Consider the following 9,334-nt stretch of genomic DNA (forward strand, 5'->3'; position numbering starts at 1 on the left):
AAAATTAAAACGCTGCAAGGCAGCGATATTGCACCATCCTCAGTCATTCACTACTGCTACAATTACATTACAATTTCTAATCTTTCAAATCAGGCTCATCCACACTGATGAAGTGGAATCACAGTTGAATTTTGAAGCACACCCTTACTGGGAAGAGGATATGTTTTTCTGTAGTTATACTCTTGTGAAAAAAAAAATAAGGTGAGAGATACTCCTTAATTCAAGGTAAAGGTTTTGCCCCGACATTAAGTCTATTTGTGTCCGACTCTGGGGATTGGTGCTCATCTCCATTTCTAAGCCGAAGAGCTTGTTGTCCATAGACATCCCTAAGGTCAGGTGGCTGGCATGACTGCATGGAGCACTGTTACCTTCCCGCCAGAGTGGTACCTATTGATCTACTCACATTTGCATGTTTTCAAACTGCTAGGTTGGCAGAAGCTGGGGCTAACAGCAGGAGCTCACCCACTCCCTGGATTCGAACTGCCGATCTTTTGGTCAGTAAGTTCAGCAGCTCAGTGGTTTAGCCCGCTGCACCACCGCCTTAATTCAAACATCTATTTAAAGAAAGATATGCGACAGCATTTTAGTAAATGTGATTTGGAATAAAATACTAACTTTATTGCTGAAAATGCAAAAAAAACACTTCTTTTGAGGTTTCCAATAGCCATTGAGGAACTTGTAAAAGAAAAATGTGTTGTGCTTATCTTCTATTAGCCTTTAATGACAACCTGGATAGAAGCAAGTGGACTCATCAAGCCAAATTAAGGAGTACAGCTGTGAAGCCTCTCTCACACACATTAATCAGGGAAAGATAATTGGTGAGAACATTAATGAATACAGATTGATCCCAAAGTCTCCATGTGGGGCCTGTGATACATTCTTTTCTCTCTCAACAATAATTATTCTTATCATCTTTAAATGAGAAATTCCTGTCAAGCTACCAAAGGAAGGTAGGACATAATGAAGACAAATGATATGCTTTAGGTGTACATGCTGCTGTCAGTTTGGCTAATGCCTTCCTTAGTATGAAGTGCAATTTAATCAGGGCTCAAATTTCTCTTATGTTGAATTGTAGGAAACAAGTGCTAAGAATAATGTATGTGAAATGCATAGAGGCGAAAAATGAAAAGGGAGAGGACAGTTTACAACAAAACACCCAGACGCTTTCATGAGACTTGAGAGCAACTAACCATCGTTCATGATATACAGTTCTTCTTTTGTGTCCACACATATTTCTAACAGAGGAAAGACTTTTTCTATGTGTCTAGTAGATAGCAGAATTGAAGTTTGCATCCCTTCTCTAGAGCAGGGCCTTTAGAACTTTTTCCACTCACAACCCAAGAAACTTTAATGTGACCCTAGGCATATCAGTGTGTGTGTATATGTTTCTTTCTCAAACACTTCTATATAGCTTGATGGATCTGTACCTAACTTGGTACACATTCCCTTCATTATCCAACTTAAAATCTGTCAGGTCTGGTACGTGTACTGGGTTTATTTCGCATGCATTAAGCCATGTAGATTGTAGAACAAACACCTCCCTATATAAATAAAAGTCCAAATCTGGAGAGCCATGTGAATCCTGCTATCACTAGATCTGGACCAAACTCGGTAGACAGATCCCTTATTATTATTATTATTATTATTATTATTATTATTATTATTATTATTATTATTATTTTATTGTATGACACAGCAAACAAGATAGATATGCTGGATTTCATATCACAAAATCACAAGTCGAACACTTCCCAAGTGTCTAGGACTGTGTGATGTATTTTCGGATGATGCGTGCAGATCCCAGCAGGGTGGCCTTTTGCAGTTGGCAGATCGTAATTTTGTCAATGTCTATTGTTTCCAAATGCCGGCTGAGATCTTTTGGCATGGCACCCAATGTGTCGATCACCACCGGGACCACCTGCACTGGTTTCTGCCAGAGTCTTTGAAGTTCAATTTTGAGGTCCTGATAGCGGCTGAGTTTTTCCTGTTGTTTTTCGTCAATGCGACTGTCACCTGGGATGGCGACATCAATGATCCAAACCCTTTTCTTTTCATTATTATTATTATTATTATTATTAATTATTTCTTACCCACCTCTCCTCATGGCAGCTTACAGAATTATTTCTTTAACACCAACACTTATATTTTATATACACTTATAGTTTTATATACATATCATAACAATGAGGCGTGGAGTGGGTACTACTGCTACTTCCAGTGGCCAAACTGGCCATCTTGGTGGCTCCAGGGCCCAGCAACTTGGAGAGGGAGTGGAAGAGGGATAGTTTCTCTTGGTGTTGCTGCTGCTTCTGAATCTGTTCCTCCTTCTGCTGTTGCTGCTGCTGTTGAGGCAAGGGCAGAACTTGTTGGAGCCTCTCAATCTGAACTGGCAGTGGCCATTATTGCTCAGGAGAAGGCAGTTGGAGTTGTCCCTTCAGACAATTGAGGAGCTTACACAGGATTTGGAAGAGGGTCTGATAGGGATTTTGAGATGGCATTTCCTTTAAGCTCTCCTCCATGTGGGCATGCATCCACAGCTGGCAGTGGGAGGGATGAGGGACCTGCAAGTGATCAGACTGCACCCTGGCATCTGGAAGGCCTAGTTCCACTGTTTGGGACCACTTCTAGGTGCTGCTGGAGGATCTCATGCACACAGTGTGCAACTACTTCAAAATAAAAATCAGTAGGGGAAAAGACATAAAACATCTGTTTATGACTGGGATGCAGATGCAACTTAAGAGGCACTACCACCTGCAAGCTGGCATGGCTTCTCAGGCCGGGACTACTAGCAGCAGAAGTAGAAGCAAGACTCCTGCTACTGAAAGGGAGACGAGGCAGGCCTCTCTCGAGCAATGGGGCATGATGTCCAGGGATCTTCCTGGAAACCATGGAGACCCTGAGTGCTTCAACAGACCTTATGAGTCACATCCTCCCTCTGGTGCTGGGACTGAAGGTGCATTTGGTAGGGCTAGGAGAGGGCAATACTCTTTCCAGCCTGTCTGAGATGCTAACACTCTAGGTACAGGTGGTGGTGACACACTTGACTGACACCATCACGAAACAACTGGAGCCACTCTTCATCAGCTGGACACACATGCTGGCAAGCATGCGTTATCTGCGTATAAAAGGCACCATCTGCTCCGGCAACTCGGACGCACGCTGAAAGGCTGAACTGGTGTCAGCGGTGAGATCAGCAGAACAGCACAGGACCAGAGAGGCTACCACCTTGCCACCCTCATCCACGCCAAGAATCTCAAGCAGGCCAATCTCCCCCTCCTGGATTTCCCAGAGCTGGACCCCAAGCTGAAGTGACTGTGTCAGGCACTCTTTTCATTTCATTGGCAGAACATTGGCAGAAAAACTTTATCGAGTGCAGCCAGGCAGTCATTGGCTATACTGCTGCTGCAGGAAAATCATCTTCTTTCATTCCACAACCTTTGATTGGCAGAAAACTTTGTCAAAACACTTTATCAAGCAGCAGACAGTCATTTCATTTCATTGGCAGAACACTGTCAGACAAACTCAAGTTGCCAGCAGTCCAGTTCATTTCAATGGCAAAACATTGAAGATGGTCTACCTTAAGATGGTGGTGCACGCACTGGTAACCTCAAGGTTGGACTTCTGCAATGCACTCTACATTGGGCTACCTTTGTACCAAGTTTGGAAACTCAATTGGTTGGAAATATGGCAGTCAGATTGATTACAACAGTGGTTCTCAACTTGTGGGTCCCCAGATGTTTTGGCCTTCAACTCCCAGAAATCCTAATAGCTGGTGAACTGACTGGAATTTCTGGAAGTTGTGGGCCAAAACACCTCAATACTCACAGGTTGAGAACCACTGGATTACAGGAACATCTAGGAGTGAACATATTACACCTATCCTAAAGTCACTCTACAGGCTGCCAGTTAGTTTCCGGGTAAAGTATAAGGTGTTGATAGTAAAGGTAAAGGTTTCCCCTGATGTTAAGTCCAGTCATGTCTGACTCTGGGGGTCCGAAGACAAGGTCATGTGGCCAGCATGATTGCATGGAGCACCGTTACCTTACCGCCGAAGCAGTACCTATTGATCTACTCACATTTGCATGTTTTCGAACTGCTAGGTTGGCAGAAGCTGGTGCTAACAGCAGCCGCTCCCGGGATTTGAACCTGCAACCTTTCGGTCTGCAAGTTCAGCAGCTCAGTGCTTTAACACACTTCGCCACCGGTTGATATTGACCTTTAAAGTCCTACATAGTTTGAGATCAGGTTATCTACAGCATCACCTTCTCCCATACAATCCCCCCCTAACATTTAGGTCCTCGGGGGGGGGGGGTCTACTCCAGCCTGCCAGAACCCAACTGGCAACCACCACCCAGAGGACCTTTTTATCGGCTGCCCCACAACTGTGGATCAACATGCGGGCTAGATCAGCTGTCGGAACTGAAGACACAAGTGAATACCTATTTCTTCCAGCAGGCTTATCCAGGCAGTTTTAATAACAAATTTTAAACTTCCACTGTAGGTCTAACTTTCATTTTGTGTGTTTTAATATGTATTTTATGGAAATATATTTTAATATGTGTATTCAATTGAGTATTTTTACATTTTTAAATGTCAGAAACACTTTATCAAGTGTCCTTTTAGGGAATGTAAAATTCTTTAAATTCTCAGGTGAGTTTATCAGAGTTTTCCAAGTACAATTTAACCAGGTGGGGTTGCCTTTACCTTCCTCTGAGGCTAAGTGGAGTGACCTGCCCACTGACGTTCCATGTCTGAAAAAGAATTTGAACCTTGGTGTACAGAATACTACTACTTTGTACTTTGTACAAACTCCCACTCTACTAATTAAAAATTTCACGACCCTTTCCATAAGCAACTTCTTAACTCTGACATGCTTCTGCCCCCACACCCAGCAAATCAGACCTATAAGAATCCTACTTACCTGCCTTTTCCTCTGATAGAAACACCATTTCACTTTACAAGTATGTAGTGCTTGCTTGCTTACTGCTTGTAAGTGATTTAGGTTAATCATAATCACTTGTGCTTAAATTGAAAATTTTCTTTATAATCAGGGGATGACCAAAACACTCTGAAACTTTGAAGGATGATGCCCTACTTATGTTGTTTCATCATGCAGAAATTCAAGGGGATACCTTTATATATATATATATATATATATATATATATATATATATATATATATATGCAAAAACTTTAAAAAAATTTCAAAAAATCAGTGCATGACCAAAACATTCTTAAACTTGGCAGGCTTAGATTTGTAAATGTTGCCTACACGTGTGCCAAGTTTCATCCTGATAGCCATAAAAATGGAGAAACGAGCTTCGCAAATTTCCCCATTGCTGCTAATGGAACAAATCTTAATAAAACATTTACAAAGCTTCAGAGATTTGGATTCTGAATCGGAACGGGATCCCCTCCGAATTTTTATGAATTGAGGCAGGGGCCATCCGCATCTCTGAAACAAATTACTAATCGGATTTCAGACATTTTACACACCTCTACTGCATATAGAAGTAACAAGTGCTGAATATTTTTTTGCTATCGATTATTTTTGTAAATGATTGGAAATATTATAAAAAAATTATATATTGAGATATAATGAAATTTTGTACAAATTTTGTCCATCACCAGCAAGACTCCTCTTTGAGATAAATATATGGCCATCTGTCTATCCATCTTCCTTGCCTGCAAAAGCTTTTAACATTTCTTCAAGCTATCATTGATTCCCTATGAGGACACTGTGATCTCCAGCGGTCTGCAAATCATAGGTTAAGAAACACTGGAAGCACACTTCTCCTTTTGGGAAAGCTTGTATTGAGTAGTTCTGCCTTTTTGTTCTGTTCTGTTAGCACTTTACTGTCCATATTGACCAGTAGCCCTACTGTCTCCTCGGTTGTTTTCTTCCCTTGAATGTATCTGAAAAAGAAGCTTTTTGTTCATTTTGAGCTTTATTTCTTTATACTATCCCTGCAAGACAGTTGTGTGTTGTAGAGAGTTGAGAATTAGACCATGACTTTGGAGACCAGGTTTTGAATCCCCACTTGGGTCATGAAAACCTACTGAAACAAAACACGTTCTCTCAGTCTTGGAAGGCAATGGCAAACTTCGTCTGAACAAATTTTGCCAAGACAGATTCACTTTTGGGTTACCATAGGTCAGAAATTATTTGAAGACACACAGCAACAATGGTCCTGAAAGCTTGGGCTACACTTCTGCACACTTACTTGGTGTTGTCCTTACTTTCATTTTATACACATGCTTTACATTTTTCTGAGTTTTCTGTGCAGCCACATTGAAGATTTTTTGTAGACGATTCCCTTTTTCCCCTACCATGAAGATGTTTGTGATTGTGAATTTTGCAATTCCGTCTTCAAAAACTCATCCTTGCTTTTTCCTTTAGCATGTCTACCCTTGGGAATCCACCAGGTATTTCCTTGTACTCATTAAAATACAAACCTTTGTAAAATGGATGTGACATCTGCTACACAAATTATCTTCAGGATTGATTCTGCTGATCTGGCTAGTGTTCCATTCATCCCTCATCACTTTATGTGCTTCCCTCCCGAAGCTATGCACCCAGGTAGGAGTGGACCAAGGTTTCTGGCTTTGGTCCCATACATATGATAGCTGTGCGCCCCTGATAGAACCTCCAAACAAGCTCAAGCCTTCCTAAAACCCAGTCTGTGTTTCACTATACCCTTCTTCTGACTGTCCCGTAGTTGTGAATTCTGGCATTACATGATCACTTCTACCTAAAATACCAGTTACGTTGATTCTTAATAACCCAAACTCCTCCCTATTGCTTACAATTAAGTCCAGAATTAGGGAGCCTCTGGTGGCACAGTGGTTTAAAGCCTCGTGACTTGAAGGTTGGGTTGCCAACCTGAAGGCTGCCAGGTTCGAATCCCACCTGGGGAGAACATGGATGAGCTCCCTCTATCAGCTCCAGCTCCATGCGGGGACATGAGAGAAGCCTCCCACAAGGATGGTAAAAACATCAAAACATCCGGGTGTCCCCTGGGCAACGTCCTTGCAGACGGCCAATTCTCACACTCCAGAAGCAACTCAAGTTACTCCTGACACGAAAAAAAGTCCAGAATTGCTAAACCCCTTGTTCCTTCTCCTATTTTTCGAAACAGAAAATTATGTGCAAGGCCTACCAATAATTTGTTGAACAGACTATTCAGATGCCAGGATAACTGAAGTCCCCCATTGCTACTAATTCTGGTATCTTTGAGAGTTCTAAGATTCATTTTTGAAAAGTATCATCCACCAATTTTCCTACCAGTTTTACATTTATTTCTCCATTTATTTTTACCCAAATGTTCTCAATTAGTTTACACTGATCACTTTCACTGAGTTCTCTACATGTTAATTTGTCTTCTACTTATGTTGCTTTCTTCTTTTTCTACCACATCTATTGTAATATTCAAAACATGGGAGTCATGTCACCAGGCCTCAATTTTTCATATATTTACTTTTCCTGCACTAGGACTTCAAGCTCATCTTGTTTTCCAAGATGGATATATATTGAATGTCTATCCTATTAATTTACAGTCAATTTCTCTGTGGATCACCTCATTGAAAAATGAATATCCAGCCCCCTAGGACAGGAATGGGCAAAGTAAGGCCAAGGGCCAGATGCAGCCCCCTGGGTGCTTATCTCAGGATCTCATTTTCCCTGTTCTCTCAGCATAAGGACACAGTGGCCCGCTGCATCCTTATGCAGAAAGGACGGGGGAGGATGGCACACAGAAACTGAAACTCTCAGCCGCTGCATGTCTTGCCCTCCACCCAGCATAAGAATGGTGCAAGTCCTTATGCTGAGAGCCCTCTGGAGCGCTTCCAGCCGTCGCCTGTCTCGCCCTCCTTCCAGCATAATGCTGAAAGGACAACCCAAAGATTGGGGGAGGAGGATTGGGGCAGTCACCTCATGTCTTGTTTTCCTCCCAGCATAAGGATGGGGCGAGCAACTCCATCCTTGTGCCAGGAGGACAACCTGAAAATGCCCGGAGCCCTGCTCTGCCCCCTTCCAGCCCCACCCTTTCACAGGCCCTGTCCTTCCTGGGCTGTCCCACCCAGTGTGTGCCCGGCCACCCTCTCTCCTTGCCCAATTCTCTCAGTCAGGCCCACAATGCAGCCCCAAGATAAAAAAATTTCCCCATGCCTGCCCTAGAAAACTTCTACAAGTACATTGGTGCCTAAGAAGAATAAAAAGATAGGATAAGGATAGCCTGCCAATTCTTGTCCCAGCTACATGAGAATCATCAGTTCCTGCTTCAAATGTCACATTTGTACTCATCTCGTATCTGACTTCTCGTGTCTCCACAATGTTCCTATCCTGGAGAGAATTATTAATTTTTCTGATATGGGCCACATTTCTGGCTGCTACTTGAATGGGGAGATTCTGGACACATCTCTCTCCTACAGTCCTGCTATCAGCCAACACCAAAAACCACCGACTTGACTCCGAGGATGACTGGTACTAAAGTTGCCAAAATTCCTAATTATCCTACCATGGTGGATGGAAGTGAGCTTCAACAGGAATGTGGTTTATATCCATACAAGTGAGGGGATGGGGTTGCTGCCAATATGCATTTCTAGAAGCTTTTGAGGATCCATATGTGTAAATAACTGAGAACACAAAGAATAGATTTTATTACGTACAAATTCTTTGTTCCCTCTGGTTATAAAGTCCTTTTTCAAGGAGCAGCATGCTTAACCAGAGGACTGCTATGATTGTTAAAGGGTTGTGCCCCTTTTCTCTCAGCAGAGATCAAACAACTTTTTGCTCCCTGCCCCTCAGTATTTTTCAATCCAAACTCTTATTTCAAAAGAAGAAGAAGATATGAAGTTTAGAGTGGGTAAAAGGTACAGTTGGAAAACTGTCAGGACTTCCGTTCTCATCAATGCAATCTGTTCTGATCATTAGTGAGAGAATAGCAGTTTCTCAGTGTCACAAGTTTTAAGGGCTGGTAGAGTGCATGTATCTTATTAAACCATGTTAGCTTTGACAATATCCAGCCTTTCTGTGTACTGCTTCAGTATTTTGGAGCCTCTGAAAAAAACACTGATATAGAGAATACTAAGAGACCCCACCTTTTGCTAGGTGGACACCAGCTGTCAGTTTGACACAGGTATTACCAATGATTTGTGACTGACGTACAACAACACATAAATCTGTTGACTGAAGGTGGCTGTGCATCTCAGGTCACTAGATTCAAAGTAAATCTGAAGCAATAAATTATCATCTCTCACAATAAACCCAGCAAAACATTTCAGAATAATACACCTCAGTAGCATCTTAATTTTTTAAAAAACATTTCTTTGGAAA

The sequence above is a fragment of the Anolis carolinensis genome, chromosome 3 (genome assembly GCF_035594765.1).
Source record: "Anolis carolinensis isolate JA03-04 chromosome 3, rAnoCar3.1.pri, whole genome shotgun sequence".
Taxonomy (NCBI): Eukaryota; Metazoa; Chordata; class Lepidosauria; order Squamata; family Dactyloidae; genus Anolis; species Anolis carolinensis.